The following is a 17,925-nucleotide window of genomic DNA, read 5'->3' on the forward strand; positions in this document are numbered from 1 at the left end:
CCCTCAGGTAGTATACGCTTACCACTCAGAACCCACATCCTGGGTCTCAAAGACAGGCTTGGCTCTGGGCCTTCCTAGATGTCCTTGTTGGGGCTCCATATAGGTCTTAAGAGTCGCTCTATCTCCACATCTCATCCACAAACTATTATACATAAACTATACTCTGATCTAAAAGATGCAGCTGGCTTTCAGCCTCTCCTGGATCACCTTGCCAGAGGCATATTTGGAATTTAGGGCTGTTCTACCTCCCAACATTATAAAATCTACCTCAAAAATCAGGAAGAAGGTAATACTCCACTAATGTCAAAAGTCAACACAAACATAAGGAATATGGAAAACAAAAACAAAAACAAACAAACAAAAAACAAAACAAGAAATATCTCTCTTCCAAAGGAACAGAATAACTCCTCACCAACAATAGATAAAATAAATCCCAAAAATGTCAGAGAAGGAATTCAGAATATTCATCATAACAAAACTCAATGAGATGTAAGAGAAAACAATCAGGGAACCAGCAGTTAGCGTAATGGCTATGTCGCTGGACTTGCACGTAGTCGACCGCGGTTCGTGTCCCGGACCCGGTGGCTTAAGACTCACGCCGGGCGCATGTGCGTGCGTGCCCAAGATCCCGAGAGGAGAATGGAGGAGAGGGTACTGTTGCGTGACCATCCCCTCTGGGAGGTGATTTCTTGCTTTCTGTCTCTCTGTCTCTCTCTGTCTGTCTGGTGAGCGCAGGCACCCTATAGCAAAAACCTCAAAAAAAAAAAAAATCAATAGCAGGAGAAATAAAAAAGACATACAAATGGCAAAAAAAAAGCATATGAAAAAATATTCACCATCTCTTATATGGAAAATGCAAATCAAAGCCATAATAATGTTTCACTTAACTCCAGTCAGAATGGCTATGATCAAAAAAATAAAGAACAACTGGGACCAGCAGTTAGCGTAATGGCTATGTCGCTGGACTCCCACGTCCTCGACCGTGGTTCGAGTCCCGGGCCTGGTGGCTTAAACTCACGCCGGGCGCGTGTGTGTGCATGCCCAAGATGCCAAGAGGAGAATGGAGGAGAAGGGATTGTGGCGTGGCCATCCCCCCAGGGGGTGATTTCTCACTTTCTGTCTCTCTGTCTCTGTCAGTCTGGTGAGTGCACTCACCCTATAGCAAAAAAAAAAAAAACCCTCCAAAAAAAGAAAAAAATAAATAAATAAATAAATAAATAACAACAAGAGCTGGTAAGGCTATAGTAAAAGGGAACCCTCCAGCACTTTTGGTAGGGGCGTAAATTAGTATAGCAACTATGGAAAACAATGTAGAGGTTCTCACAAATTTACAAATAGAATTACCATATGACTAATATTCTCACTCCTTTACCAAAAGGACACTCAAACACTCAGTTGGGAAGACACTTGCATGTCCACGTTTATTGCAGCATTATTCACAATAGCTAAAACATGGAATCAACCTAAGAGTACAACAGCTGATGACTGAATTTTAAAAATGTGGCACATATACACTATAGAATACTACTCAGCCATGAAGAACAATGGAATTCTCATTGATGAAAAGTAGACAAATACACAAGATTTAAAACTATGTAAAATAAGCCATACTATAAATATTGTACACCCCATTCCATAGGTACTGAACATTTGCACTGTATTACAAAATATGAAAGATTTGAAGACCTAATAGTAGATAGGGCAAGTGTAGATACCACTTGTATGGGGAGGGGTGGGTGGTGGGGAGGGGGTAGGAGAGGCTCTTGAAAAAAGTGCTTAACAAGATATAAGAATGTAAGATTCTTTGTTGAAAATTATGTATATGGTAATATCCTTGATCTGATTATCACATATTTCATGCATGCTTTGAAAAATCATACTGTACATTTTAAAGATGTACAATAAATATAAATAAGAAATCATAAAATAAAATAGGGGAAAAATACTACAAAGTGATGGTAACCAAAAGAGCCTGATACTGACATCAAAACAGACATATAGAACATTGAGACAGAACAAAAATCCCAGAAATAAACTCATACAAGTGGGAAATGGACAGTTTAAAAAAAAATTAGAATCAAGAAAATAAAAAATGCTCACAAAGTTTGAAACCCAATAAAACTCACTATAAAAATAGTATTTTTAATAAGAGGTCAAAATACTTGTACATAAATCTTCCTATGATTTAAGAACTCATCTCTTCTTGAAGACTAACCTGATACTTACAAAGAAAGAAAAAAAAATCAAAAGTAGGTTAAAAAAAGCAGGAAAGCACAAATTTCCACAAATGGGTTTAGAATTCCAAATCTTAAGTGCAGACAGAGTGATCTGGATATAAAAGTACTTTACCATAATCAAACGCAAAGGCAAAAACAAAATAAAAACTTAAAAGCCAGCACTATAAATTAGCTACCATTAGAGAAAGAATTTGTGATTTAATATCCGAAGTGTAGAACAAATCACCAATAAACATACTTACAGATTCTAACCTCATATGCCATCAAGCAAATATACAATACATAGACAATATGCCAGAAAAACATAGCAATGAGATATGATTATACCTAAACAAACTGTCAATATCAAGTGTTGGCAAGCATGTGAAGCAAATGCAACTTTCACTGTGTAGGTAAGAGTGGAAATTTGTATAATCTTTTTGTAAACTATTTGATATTACCTACCAAGGTTTAATTTATGCATTATCTATGACCCAGCAATTCCATTCCTAGATATATACTCACTAGAAATGCACTATGTACACGCACACACACACCAAAGGTAGGTATAAAACTATGCAAAGTAACGTTACTCACAGTACTCCCAAACAAAAAGCAACCCAAAGATTCATTATCAGGGAAACATTTAACTGTGATATGTCACTGTATAACAATGAAAATTACAGATAAATAAAACGGTATGGAAGAATTTTATAAATTTGTTATTGATGTTGAGTAAAAAGATCTAAAACACAAAAGAATACTTACCGTGCAAAGTTTCAAAATAAGTATAAACTGATTTATAGCATTAGGTATCAGATTAGTGGCTACTTTTGGGAAAGAGGGGAGTGGCAGTGAACATGGCTTCTAAAACACCAAATGTCCTATTTCTTTCTTTCCTTTTGTTTAATGCCAGAAGATCCACGTTCATAAAAGAGGAGAGACAGAGACAGAGAGAAAATAACCCCCATGAGAGACACAGGCACACTGCAATCCTTTTTCCTCCAATTTTATATCCCAGCAGAATCCTGGGCATGTACACACATTTTCCAAGACACCAATACCAAGACAACAACCATGACTGGCCATGTGAGATTAAGTTTTCAATGAACAATACTTAACAGGCATGTTTTCGAAGCTACCATGACCAAGACCAGAACCATGGCTGAACATGTGGGATATAGCTTTCACCGTACAGTATTTAACCACGATGCTAAGGAGCCAGTCCTATTCTATTTCTTGATCCCTGAACTGAAGGTGACAAACTCCATGGATTACATACATGGCGGTTACACAGAACATACAAGGATTACATGAAATAGCATGCTAAAGCTGTTTCTTACTTGCTTGTGAGAGCCAATTTTCTGGAATTTTGTAAGCCATCTATAACATACAGTCACTAGTAAAGCTTATATTACACAAAGGTAGGCCAAATTTTTTATATATATGTATATATATACACACACACACACACACACACACATATTTTTTTTTTGGTGGGGGAGAGGTTTTGTTTGTTTTATGCTATAGGGCACGTGCGTTCACCAGAAAGATAGAGAGACAAAAAGCGAGAAATCACCCCCCAGAGGAGAAGGCCACATTGCAATCCCTTCTCCTCCAATTTCCTCTCGGGATCTTGGGCACACACACACGCGGCTGGCGTGAATTTAAGTCACCAGGTTCAGGATTTGAACTGTGGTTGACTACATGGGAGTCCAGTGACATAGCCATTATGCCAACTGCTGATCCCCTCTGGACAAACTACATTTTTGAAAAAGGTAATAAAAACTCAAAACTTCTCACTTCCTTTTTACTATTATCTATGCTCTTGAAGTTATTTAAGTCCACTGTGTCTGTATTGTAGGCTGTTACTCATCTCATCCCAGCTCTGAATTGAGTAACATCATGCTGAAATCTGGCCTAATGTAGGTATTTACACCACAGAAAACAGCAAATGGTGCACTTCAGCACTTGATTTATTATTCTCTCTGTCTACACTTAATAAAAAGGAAACGTAAACTTAAAAGTATACTGTTTCTGTTTTTACACTGAAAGTAGCACCAAAAATTCAATGTTCTTTCAATATTTTAAATATATATATACAAATATTGGGACCAGCAGGTGGCATGGTGTCTAAGGTGCTAGACGCTCCCACATGGCCAAGTATGGTTCAAGTCCTGGACTGAATGAATGAATAAATAAAATAAAATAAATAATTATTTTAAAAAATATATATATATACAAATATTTAGAGATAGGGAGGAAGGAGAGAGGTTTTTGCTATAGGGCGCGTGCACCCGCCAGCCAGACACAGATAGAGAGACAGAAAGTGAGAAATCACCCCCCAGGGGGGATGGCCATGCCGCAATCCCTTCTCCTCTGTTCTCCTCCTGGGATCTTGGGCATGCACGCACACGCACCCGGCGTGAATTTTAAGCCACCAGGTCCGGGACACGAACCACAGTCGACTACATGGGAGTCCAGAGACATAGGCATTACGCTAACTGCTGGTCCCAAGGAGAGAGGTATTTTTGAGAGTGCCTAACCAACCTGCAATCTTCCCAACCCAGCCTCCCAGTTAGGATTATAGGCAGCTATGTTTAAGTTGCTTTGTGGACTGCAGGAATCCAGCTTGGGTCTTCCATGCAGCCCCACTATCACTCTACAGCACCCTATATCCTGAGCCATCATGGTTTCCAGTTTTTGAAAACTATTTTCTGATACATCACAGTTGCTCATAAGTCAGTGGTAAATGAGTGAAATTTCAACGCACGCCCTTCTCATTTCACTACCATCTTACTTACTAATAAGAAAAACTTATCAGCAAATATTCGAGTCACCACTACATCTTAGCTGGCTAGATACAAGAGCTGAGCAAGAATCAGAAAAAGCATCTTTGTGGCAGTTCACTGGCTCTATGAAATTTACAAGAGAATACAGGATTTGTATTGTTTATAAATTATGTGTAACATATCCTTTATATAAAATTTATAATAAAACCTGCTGTGAAACAATATAAATGTGTACATGCACTTTTTTTTTCATAAACGTAGTTAGTAAATATATACCAGAATAAAGTTGGTTAGATGGTTATCATTCATCAAATAGTATTACCATTTGTTTGTGCATCTTTATTCAATAAAAGGGGCTTCTTAAAAAAATAACTATAGGGGAGTGAAGGACAGAAGAGGCCCTGCAGAAGCAGTGGTGCAGCCCTCCCTGTTTTGACTACAGCTCATCATATGAGGTGAGATGAACTATACTTGTTGAATTATCTCCTGGTCACCAGCTGAATTTACTTGCAAAAGAATAATTTTCCACTGCTTGTAAGCCACTTAGTGGCATATTTAATTATAAATCCAGGGATCACAAAGTTTTTTCTTCTTTTCTTCTTCTTTTTTTTGGAAGGTTTTTCCTATAGGGTGCATGCACTTGCCAGAAAGACAGAGAGAAACAGAGATAGAAAGCAAGAAATCACCCCCCAGGGGGAATGGTCACGCCACAATGTTCTCCTCTCGGGATCTTGGGCACACACGCACACGCGCCTGTTGTGAATTTAAGTCACGGGGTCCGGGACTCAAACCGCAGTTGACTACGTGGGAGTCCAGTGACATAGCCATTATGCTAACTGCTGGTCCCAAAGCTTTTTGATTTCCCAAAGGAAGGACATACCACTATATCAAATAAGCTTGACATCACAGCCAAAATGGTGCTGACCCAGAGACAATGAGATGAATTAAACCGAGCTATAGCAGACTATCTTCATTCAAATGGCTATGAAGAGGCATATTCTGCTTTTAAAAAGGAAGCTGAATTAGATATAAATGAAGAATTAGATAAGAAGTATGTTGGTCTTTTAGGGAAAAATGTATATCTGTTATTAGGTTACAAAATAAGATTATACAATTAGAATAAAAGCTAAATGAAGCAAAAGAAGTTACGTTGAGTGGACCTCTTGGTCAGAAATAAGACCCAAAAGAATGGATTCCCCATTCCCCATTCCCCAACTGTGTTGTGCAGTCATAGGAGTCCAATCACTTGAGTCATTTTCCATCTTGTGTTCAGAGTTATGGTCTCTGTTTTGTGTTCAGAGTTATGGTCTCTGTTACAGAGCATGTGGGAGTATGAGACTGGAGATTTTTTTTTGAGATTTTTTTTTTTTGCTTTCAGGCGTGTGTACTCGCCAGACAGAGAGAGACAGAGAGATAGAAAGTGAGAAATCAGTCCCCCCACCCCCCCCCGCAGAAGGATGGCCACGCCGCAATCCCTTCTTCTCCATTCTCCTCTCAGGATCTTGGGCATTCATGCACATGCGCCCGGTGTGAGATTTTTTTTTTTTTTTAGAGGTTTTTGCCATAGGTGCATGCGCTCGCCAGACAGACAGAGAGACACAGAGACAGAAAGCGAGAAATCACCCCCCAGAGGGGATGGCCACGCCACAATCCCTTCTCCTCCATTCTCCTCCTGGGATCTTGGGCATGCACGCACACGCGCCTGGCGTGAGTTTCAAGCCACCGGGTCCGGGATGCGAACCGTGGTCAACTATTTGGGAGTCCAGCGACATAGCCATTACGCTAACTGCTAGTCCCCCCAGCATGAGTTTTAAGCCACCGGGTCCGGGATGCAAACCACAGTCGACTACATGGGAGTCCAGCGACATAGTCATTAATGCTAACTGCTGGTCCCGAGACTGGAGATTTTGAATTAACACTTAGGGGGCACACAGACTCTGTGTAGGACATTTAATTTGATCACAGTGCCAAGCTTCTGACTTCTAGACTGCAGATATGACTGTTAAAGTATGGGATTTTCAGGGATTTGAATGCATCAGAACCATGCACAGCCATGATCACAATATTTCCTCAGTAGCCATCAAGCCCAATGGAGATCACATAATGTCTGCCTTAAGGAATAAAACCATAAAAATGTGGGAAGTTCAAACTGTGTGAAGATATTCATGGGACATAGAGAATGATTATGTATGGTACAGCCAAACCACGATGGCACTCTGATTGCCAGTGGTTCCAATGACCAGACTGTGCATGTATGAGTTGTAGCAACAAAAGAATACAAGGCTGAGCTTCAAGAACATGAGCAAGTGGTAGAATGCATTTCCTGGGCTCCAGAGAGCTCATACTCTTTCATCTCTGAAGCTACCAGATCTGAGACTAAAAACATGGCAAGCTGAGCCATTCTTGCTGCCTGGATCTAGAGACAAGACTATTAAGATACGGAATATCGGGAACCAGCAGTTAGCGTGATGGCTATGTCGCTGGACTCCCACGTGGTCAACCGCAGTTCGTGTCCCGGACCCGGTGGCTTAAAACTCACGCCGGGCGCGTGTGCGTGCGTGCCCAAGATCCCGAGAGGAGAATGGAGGAGCAGGGATTGCGGCGTGACCATCCCCCCTGGGGGGGGATTTCTCGCTTTCTGTCTCTATGTCTCTCTCTGTCTGTCTGGCGAGCGCACGCGCCCTACGGTGAAAATCTCTCAAAAAAAAAAAAAAAAAGATACGGAATATCAGTACTGGCATGTGCCTTATGACCCTGGTGGGTCATGATAACTGGGTATGTAGAGTTTTGTTCCATTCTAGGGAGGAGTTTATTTTGAGCTGCACTGATGACAAGACCCTACGTGTATGGGATTACAAGAACAAGTGATGCGTGAAGACTCTCAATGCGCGTGAGCACTTTGCTGCATCTTTGGAGCTGCACAAGATGACGCCCTATGTGGTTATCGGCAATGTAGATCAAACAGTAAAGGTGTGGGAGTGCCATTGATCTGAATCTCACTTGGCTCCTCCTCCCTTTTTCTCTGGATGCACTCCGATGATACCACAGTTACCCCACTGAGCTCTGTTTAAATAAATATTGGCCTTTCCTGTAAAACAAAACAAAAAAATACTGTAGGGGCCAGCAGATGCCGTGATGGTGAAGGTGCTGGACTCACACATGGACAACATGGCTTGCTTTCTCACCACCCACTCTCCTCTTGATTCTGTCTGACGAATACATGTGCCCTGTAACAAATCTAAAAATAATAATAATGATGAATAAACTTAAATAAGTAATTTTTTGGAGAGACTTTTGCTAAAGGGCACATGTGCTTGCCAGACAGAGAGACAGAAAGTGAGAAATCACCCCCCCCAGGGTGGGGGGATGGCCATGCTGGCTGTAATCCCTTCCCCAGTCTCCTCTCAGGATTTTCGGCATGCATGCACACACACCCAGAGTGAGTTTTAAGTTGCCGGGTCTGGGACTTGAACCGCGGTCAACTACATGGGAGTCCAGTGATGTAGCCATTACACTATCTCTTGGTCCTATAAATAAGTAATTCTTTAAAAAAAAAAAAAAAAGGAACTGTATAGGCCACTTGGTGACATCGTGGTTAAGATGACTGGATCCCAAATCGCCAATTACACAATTTGAGTCCTAGATACAGCAGCTTAAAAAACACACCAGGTGCATGTGCATGTATACTTAAAATCCTGGAGGAGAATGCAAAAGAATGAATTCCAGTGTGGCTATCCTCCTGGAGGGGGGTACTTTCTCACTTTCTCATTCCCTTTCCAGTGCAAACTGACAAAAAAAAAAAAAAAAAGAGTAATTGTTCATCTATATTGCCATCAATCAACAGATCTCAAAAAATATTCCAGGGGCTGGACAGTGGTGCAGTGATAACACACAATGCTCTGGCAATCTCAAATAAAAAGGGATGACCTCCCTGAAGTGCATCTGACACATGCACGCCCTTAAACTCGGGTTAGCTGATAGCTGGGGTAGAGCACCATGTTGGGACTCTAATGGGGATGCTGATAATCTCCCCTCTTTCTCAGTCTTTCTCCTAAAAGAAACTTAACAAAACAATTTTAAAAAATAAATGGCAACTTCAATCCAGTTTGTAGTATCACTCATATCGCTGTCCACAGCCTTATTCATGAGAAGGAAAGCATTCATAAGTGGCCATATATGTGTATAATTTTATGAAACAAAGTCCTTTAAATTTAGTAACTTTAAAATGAATTCAGTGAATATAACTTTTCCTACTTTAATCCAAATTCTATTCAAAAGCATATATAGCTTTAATCATATTATCATAGAAGCAGTACTCATCTTGCTAAGACTTAATTAACCATAAATCAATATTTTTAGTAAAACTTGAGAATCAGTTTTATAAATTAATTTTATATTAAAATATGAAAACATTTCTTCTGATACTGGCATTTTACTTTTAGACTATTCCTTTTAAATTGAAAATGCATGTTTATGTATATTTCTATACTGACTCTAAGCTTCGGTAGTAAAATGATAACAAATCCAATTTTCCAACATACTCTGCTCTGACTATCTCTGGCCCTCCAAAATTCATGTTAAAACTGAATCCCCAATGTGTTGGTATCAAGAGGTGGTACTTTGAGGAGGTGATTAGGTCAGGAAAGCTCTGGCCTCATAAATGAAATTAGTGCCCTCAAAAACAGGCCCAGCTCAGTTCCTTCACTCCTCCCACCACATGAGCCCATATAGAAGGCCTGTGCCTTCTCGCCAGTCTCCAAACCTGCTAGTGCTTGATCTTGGGCTTCTTAGCCTCTGGAACACTGTAATAAATACATTTTTATTGTTTATGAATTATTCAGTCTGAATTATTTTGCTATAGCTGCCTAAACAGACTAAAACACTAGGTGCATTAAAACAAAACTGGAAACCATAACTTAAAAGTTAATTTAGGCTGTGTGCCTATCTGTCCTGGCAGAAGGAGGAAACTGCCAGTGTTCCCCAAGCTCCATATACTTGTTCGCCCTGCTTCCCTTCCCTCCTCCCCGCAGGGAGGAAGGCAGACGCCATCAGTCTACCCTGTGCACTACCCACTGTGCACTACCCTGTGTCTGCCCACTCTGCCCATGGGAGGGAGGAAAGAGGAGGCCACCGCCACCCACCAGCATATTGTATGTCTCTCACTTGCAGCCAGCATATCGTGTGCTACAAACTTGCACTCTGCCCCCCAGCTCAGCCCCTGTTTGCATCAGGACCAGAATTTGGGTTATGCTGGGAGAGTGAGGGAAGGGCCAACCACCACTGCCCCTGCAGCCTGCAAGTACCTGGGTTGTGGCCACTGCCTGCAAGCAGTCCCTGAAGAAAAAGGAGTCCCGCTGAACCATCAAGAGGGGAGAGGAGAGGGACCAGGTGAAGGTTAACAGAAACCTTTGCAAGGTTTTGACTTGCAAAAGTAGAGAAGAAACAACCTACTGAATTCCAAAGGAATTCCCTTCCCACCCCAACCACAGAGGAGAAAAAAGGAGATAAACTGCCCTTTGAAAATCCAAATCTCAACACTCCCACCATGAATTCCAGCACTCCAACGCACAGAAGAATAAGGAAACTGGTCTGGAGTTAACACACACTGTAGAAAAACACAACAGCGTACAGCTCCAGAACCCTATTCTAAAAAATTAGGAAGAAATGAGTACTTTATCAAATACCTAAAAATCAAAACAGAGTCATGAGAAACATAAGAAAACTAGGAAATCTCTCTTTCCCAAAGGAATGCAGTAACTCCTCACCAACAGTGCGTAACACACATACACAAACAAAATCACAGAAATATCACAAGAATTTAGGATATTCATCTTTAAAAAACTCAGTAAGATACCCAAGAGAAAATGAAAAACCAATTCCAGGAGATGAGAAAATAATTCAACAATTTAAAAGAGGAATTCCATAAAGAGACATTCTAACAAGAATCAAAACAGAACTTCTGGAGATGAAAAATACACTATAGGACATTAAAACCTCTCTCAAAAATATTAACAGCACATTAGACCACACAAGAAAAAGTACCTCTGACCTTGAAGATAACAACTCCTATTTAGTCCAAACCACAAAGAAGAAAGGAAAAATAATTATTCAAAATGAGAAAAAGATATGAGAAAATTCATTACATTAAACAGCTGAGAATCCATATGATGGGTAGTCCAGAAGGCAAAGAGACAGGAAAAGTCATATAAAATCTCTTTCATAAAATATTATTTGAAAACTTTCAAAATCTAGAGAAGCATAAAGACATCCAGATCCAGGAAATCGAAGAACACCAAATAGATTCACATAAGAAGATGAACTCTATGGCACATAACAGTCATATTGGGAAAAGTGAAAGACAAAGACAATATTCTAAAACTGGCAAGAGAGAAACGCCAAGTTACAAAGATTACCCCATTAGATTAACATCAGATCTCTCAACTGAAACGATGCAGGCAAGGAAATAATGGGAAGACATATTTAAAACTCTGAAATAAAAAAAAAAAAAAAATTCAGCCAAGAATACAATACCTGGCAAGACTATCCTCCAAATGAAAAGAATAAGTGAAATTATTTCCAGATAATCAAAAGCAGAAAGAATTTGCCAACCCTAAACCAGGTCTTCAAGAAATACTTAAGGGAGGGGATCAGCAGATAACGTAATGATTAAGTCACTGGACTCCTACGTAGTCGATCATGGTTCAAGTCCCAGTCCCTGTGGCTTAAACTCACATGGGACAGGTGAAGGTGTGTGCCCAAGGTCCCAAGAGGTGAAATGGAGGAGAAGGGAATGTAGCATGGCCATCCCTCATGGGGGGTGATTTCTTACTTTCTGTCTCTGTCTTTCCAGTGGGAGCACACACCCTACAGCAAAAAAAAAAATCTCCCTTAAAAAAAAAAAAGAAAAGAAAAGAAAAGAAAAGAAAATGAAAAGCAATACTTAAGGGAATACTATATCAGAAAAACAAAAGGGAGAGAAGGGCCGCAAGTGGCGTGGTGGTTGAAGGTGCTGAACTCCCACATGGCCGACCACGGTTCAAGTCTTGGACCTGGTGGCTTGCTTTCTCACTTCCTCTCTCTCTGTCTGTCTCTCTCTGATCAAACTGAAAAATAATAATGATATTAATAATAAATAAAGTTAAAATAATTCTTTAAAAAAAGGGGGAGAGAAATAAAAATAAAGGGAGAGAAACAGAAATAAAGGAACACAAAATGATGTTAAAAATGAGCAGCAAAATGACAGGAATATGTCTGCATATATCATAACGTTGAATGTTAATGGACTAAGTTTTCAAATTAGAAAGACACAGATTACTTGAATGAATTAAAAAATATAAGTACCCTCTACATGTTGCTTATAGGAAATAAAATGAAGCCTTATTGAAATCAAAGATAATGAACACATGACTCCCCATATCTTTGAGATATAGCAAAAATAGCCATAAGAGACATGTTTATAGCAATCAGTGCTCACATGGAAAAAAAAGAGAAAGGTGGCAAATAAATAACCTAATGATGTAGCTCAAAGGAATGGAAAAGCAAAACTAAAAATAAAAGAAATAGAAGAAGAGAAATAAAGACCAGATCTAAAATAAATAGAGAAAGAATTATACAAAAACAAATCAACAAATCAAAAGGCTGGGTTGTTTTGCGTTTTTTGTTTTTTTGGAGGTTTTTGCTATAGGGTGTGTGTGCTCGCCAGAAAGACAGATGCTAGCTGCTGGTCCCAAAAAGCTGGTTTTTTGAGAAGATAAAAAAACTGACACTGAGACCAGCAGTTAGTGTAATGGCTATGTCACTGGATTCCCACGTAGTCGACTGCGGTTCGTGTCCCGGACCCGGTGGCTTAAAACTCACGCCGGGCGCGTGTACGTGCGTGCCCAAGATCCCAAGAGGAGAATGGAGGAGAAGGGATTGCGGCGTGGCCATCCCCCCTGGGGGGTGATTTCTCGCTTTCTGTCTCTCTATCTGTCTTTGTCTGTCTGGTGAGGGCACGCGCCCTATAGCAAAAACCTCTAAAAAAAAAAAAGATTGACACTATTAGCTATACTAATCAAGAGAAACAGAAAAAGGAAATAATCATGTCGTATGAATAGGGACAATTTCCCTTCTTTCCTTTCCCTAATTAAAAATGCCTTTTATTTCATTCTCTTGGCTCATCAAGAGATTAAAAAAATAGATAAATTTATCTAGCTGATCATCAGATAATTAAAGAAGATTTAATGCTATGCAAAGTAAGCCAGACTATGAAAGATACACCCTACACATCTCTGCTCAATATATATCAAATGTCTGCACTCTATGGCAGAAATCAAAAGATCTGAAGATATAACAGTAGGGAAGACAAGGGTAGATACCAGAGACTACATGAGAGGAAAGTAGATAGTAGAGCATAGCTGGGAAGGGCTCAGGGAAGAAACACTCCACAGACACAAAATGTAAAATTCTCTTGACAATGATGTATATGGCAATATCCTTGATTTCATTGTCACATATTACATGCAAACTTTGAAAAATCTTATTGTGTGCTATAGAGATGTTCAATTATATGTAAATAACAAATAATAAAATTTTGACATTTTTGCTATAGAGTGTATGTGCTTGCCAGAGAGACAGGGAGACAGAAAAGTGAAAAATCACCCCCCAAGGGAGATGGCCATGCTGCAATCCCTTTTCTTCCATTCTCTTCTCAGGATCTTGGGTATACACACACACATGCCCGGCATGAGTTTTAATCCACTGGGTCCAGGACTCGAACCACCATCCACTATGTGGAGTCCAGCAACATAACCATTATGCCATCTGCTGGTCCCAAAATAAAAATTTTTTAAAAAGTTAATTTTTTCATAAGATTCCCTCTCAATAATTATATAATAGTTAACTTGAGGCCAGAAGTCATATTTTATTAATATTTCTAGCACCTAGAAGTATGACTGATACAAAGTATGCATTTAAAAAAGATTACAGATTGCTGCTGAGAACTAGGCATTTCAGAGAATAGGGGAAATGATTTTCTACTGATAATTCAGCCTCCAGCCCTCAGTCTCGAGTGGGAGGATGCCCCTCTCTACTTTTCTGTCTTCTAATTTTTTTATAATTTTCCTTTTTAAAAACTTTTTAAGGTAAAGTATTCCCTTGGCTTTCAGACCCTCCTTTATCTTGCTAATAATCCCCTTCCCGTGTAGGAGAGGCAAGGGGCAGACCTCAGAAGAAGATTCTTCCATTGCTGCTGAGAACTAGGCATTTCACATGGTGGGCTAGCAAGCTGTGTAGTTTTCATTTTTTGCTTTTTTATGGTTGTTTTTTTTTTTTTGAGAGGTTTTTGCTATAGGGCATGTGCGCTCACCAGAAAGACAGAGACAGAAAGACAGAAAGTGAGAAATCACCCTCAGGAAGGATGGCTACGCTGCAATCCCTTTTCCTCCATCCTCCTCTCAGGATCTTGGGCACACACACAAGTGCCTGAAGTGAGTTTAAGACACCAGGTCCGGGACTCGAACCACAGTCGACTACATGGGAGTCCAGCAACATAGCCATTAGGCCAACTGCTGGTCCCCATTTTTGCTTTTTAAAAAATAAAATAAAAATTTGGGCTTGTTTTTTCTTTTTTCTTTTTTCTCTTTTTTTCCTCTCTGTTTTCTTGTTCTTTTTCTTTTGCCTCATCACTTTGCTGCTCAATCTCCATTCACTAAGTGTCTAGACAGAGCTAAGGGAACCACACCAAACATCCAAATACTACTAAGGTTAACATATTCCTCAATACCCACTGAATCTGCTGCACAAAGGGATAAAAACGGAATGGCAAAGAAATTGCAGGTCACCTCCTCCTGCATGCTCCTGAACACTCAGCTTGAACTTCAAGAATTAGGAAGAAATGCACCATTCATCAAATGACTAGAAATCCCTGCAGGGTCACAGGAAATATGGGAAAGCAAGAAAATACCTCTCCTCCAAGGGAAAATAATAACTCCTCTTCATCCATAGACAGCTCAATGGAAATCATGGAAATGTCTGATAAAGAATTTAGAATATTTATAGTGACAAAGTTAACAGAGATGCAAGAGAAGAGAGAAAACGAACTCCAGATGAAGCAAGACAATAGAGCCAAGGAGTTCCAGGAGGTGAGGAAGTTCTTGCAAGATCTGAAAGAGGAAATACACACCATAAAAAAGAATCAAACAGAACTGCTAGAGATGAAGGCTGTACTACAGGAAATCAAAACCTCCCTTGAAAGTATTAAAAGCAGACTAGATCTATACAGAAGATCAAATCTCAGATGTAGAAAAGAGAATCACTCACCTAAAAAGTCCACCACAAAGACTGAGAAAAGAGTCCAAAAAAATGAGAACATATGAGAAATACTAGATACCATCAAACGTCCAATCATCCAGATAACTGGGATCCTAGAAGATGAAGAGACTAATAAGGGTATTGATAATCTATTCCAAGAAATCACAGAAGAAAAGTTTTCAAACTTTGGGAGGCATTCAAAGATCTAGACCCAAGAAATACGTGAGATCCCAAATACAATCAACCCAAGAAGATCTCTGAGACACATTATAGCCAGATTGACCAAAACCAAGGACAAAGACAAGATACTCAGACTGGCAAGAGAGAAACAACAAGTTACCTAAAAAGGATACCCATCAGGCCAACAGCAGACCTCTCATCAGAAACAATGTGAGCAAGAAAAGAATGGGAAAATATATTCAAAGTGCTGAGTGAAAAACAATTTCAAACGGGAACCAGCAGTTAGCATAATGGCTATGTTGCTGGACTCCCACATAGCCAAACGAGGTTCACGTCCCAGACCCCGGGGCTTAAAATTCACACTGGGCGCGTGTGCGTGCGTGCCCAAGATCCTGACAGGAGAATGGAGGAGAAGGGATTGAGGCGTGACCATCCCCTCTGGGGGGTGATTTCTCACTTTCTGTCTCTATGTCTCTCTCTGTCTGTCTGGCGAGCGCACGTGCCCTATAGCGAAAATCTCTCAAAAAAAATTTTTTTTCAAACAAGAATACTATACCCAGCAAGATTATCCTTCATATGGGAAGAGAAGACAAGAACATCCTCAGATAAACAAAACCTGAAAGAATTTACTAACACCAGACAAGTTCTCCAAGAAGTTCTGAAGGGAGTGTGATATCAGGAAAACTAAAGTCAGACAAACAGAAATAAGAGTTAAAAAAACACCTAAGAAAAGGGCCAGCTAAATGATAGAGACAAGTCAAGAGCTGAATATTATCTTCCAGAATTCAAATGGAAACCTTGGACCACAAGAGAAGTTAGATTAAGTACATGAGACTGAGCTGATGAAATAGAATTTTATAGCTTAATTTTATAGCTTTTGACTAAAACAATACTGATCTTTTTCTATGCTTAGTAGTCCAGAAATAAGAATTTTTTTCTTCTCTTGAATTGTCGACAGATCCAGGTAACTACTATTTGAACAGAATCCTAACCTGCTTCCTGGCTTTAAGTCTTAAGCAAAGTTCTCTTAACATTTTTTTATTTTGATTTATTAAAGCTAAAATTGCCTTTCTTGAAATTAAAAAAAATTTAAAATACCTATTTAATGACCACAGTAAGCTATATAGCCTGCTAGGTGCTATTTTATAGTATATTCATTCTACTCACAGCTTCATGCCTAAAGTCAAATATTTGTTTACAGATATTTATATATCAGCTGAACTTGCTATTGAAAGTAGTTAGATCAATTAAGATATTTTGTTAACCAATAAAATGTGGGAGAAAAAAAAGAAATGGAAAGCAACTGCAGATACCAGAGATAGAGTGGGAGGAGAGTGGGATATGGCAGAGGATGAGAAATGGGGGGAAGGAAAATATATCTATATCTATATCTAACTATCTATCTATATATCAAGAAATAGAAAACTATTTGTGATGATAACATGTATGAGTAACCCACTATATAGTGTATTCTGGATGGGAAACTGCATCTTGTACGCTGTGATGATGTTCAGTGAATAAATGCAAAATAAATAGTTCATATTTTTAAAAATTACAAAATGTAGTGAAAACTGGGATTATGGATGGCCCTGTTGACTTCAGAAGGAAAAAAAATAATAAACCTCAACAACAGATGATTATGCAAAGTGATTGTTACTTATTGAAAAACAGCATTTTAAGCTTGGACTTAACCTGAAGTATGTCAGCAGTTTTTAAAGACAAAAGGGAAAAAAAAGAAAAATATGTAATCACTCTCAGAAAATGAACTAGCACTCTTATATGAAAGAAGTAGTCATGATACCTTAAAACAAGACAGTAAACATTTTCAAATTAGAGGCTCTACAACATAATGATCAAAAGCTCAAGTACTACCATTACTCAGAATTCAAATTCTAATTCTACCATCTATTGTACTTGCAATTAAGACTGACCTTGGAGCTTCAATTTCTTCACATGTAAAACCAAGAAAGTAATGCTGAACTCACAAGAATGTGTAAGAATTAGATAAACTAATATACACAAAAAGCTTTTAAAGGGACTTTTTGTAAAAAAGCATCAAAAAGGATAAATGTGTTTTAGGGAGTTTGCTATTACTGCTATTATTAGTTGTTCCATCATACAGTTTCAAACATTAAACCAAAATTTCAAATATATCAGGGACCATGCACAAGATATGTAACTTCTCTTATTCTCCCTTTTTAATCTATAAAGTTAAGTTAGAGTATAGTGCAGTTTTCAAGATTCTATGGCACAAATAAAATGCCATGAGCTAGTATACATAAACATATGTGTTTATATAACTACATTTTTTTAATATACTCAAACAACTAAATACTTTTGTCAAAATAATATGTACTATGGGCAATGCACTCTGAATTTTCTAGTTGTTTGTTTGTTTTTTTTTTTTTTTTTGAGATTAAAAGGGGGGGGGCCAGAAGGGGGGGGCA

The 17,925-nt window shown here is 39.0% G+C and overlaps 1 protein-coding gene and 1 pseudogene across 5 annotated transcripts in view; one reads left to right on the forward strand and one right to left on the reverse strand.

The window, feature by feature from the left end:
* KATNAL1 (katanin catalytic subunit A1 like 1) overlaps positions 1-17,925 on the reverse strand; it is a 235,958-nt gene that overhangs the window by 51,240 nt on the left and 166,793 nt on the right. The window lies entirely within an intron of this gene.
* Positions 5,923-7,996, forward strand: LOC102501050 (platelet-activating factor acetylhydrolase IB subunit alpha-like; annotated as a pseudogene).

This window comes from Tupaia chinensis, unplaced genomic scaffold, assembly GCF_000334495.1.
Source record: "Tupaia chinensis unplaced genomic scaffold, TupChi_1.0 Scaffold000597_1, whole genome shotgun sequence".
In the NCBI taxonomy this organism is placed as follows: Eukaryota; Metazoa; Chordata; class Mammalia; order Scandentia; family Tupaiidae; genus Tupaia; species Tupaia belangeri.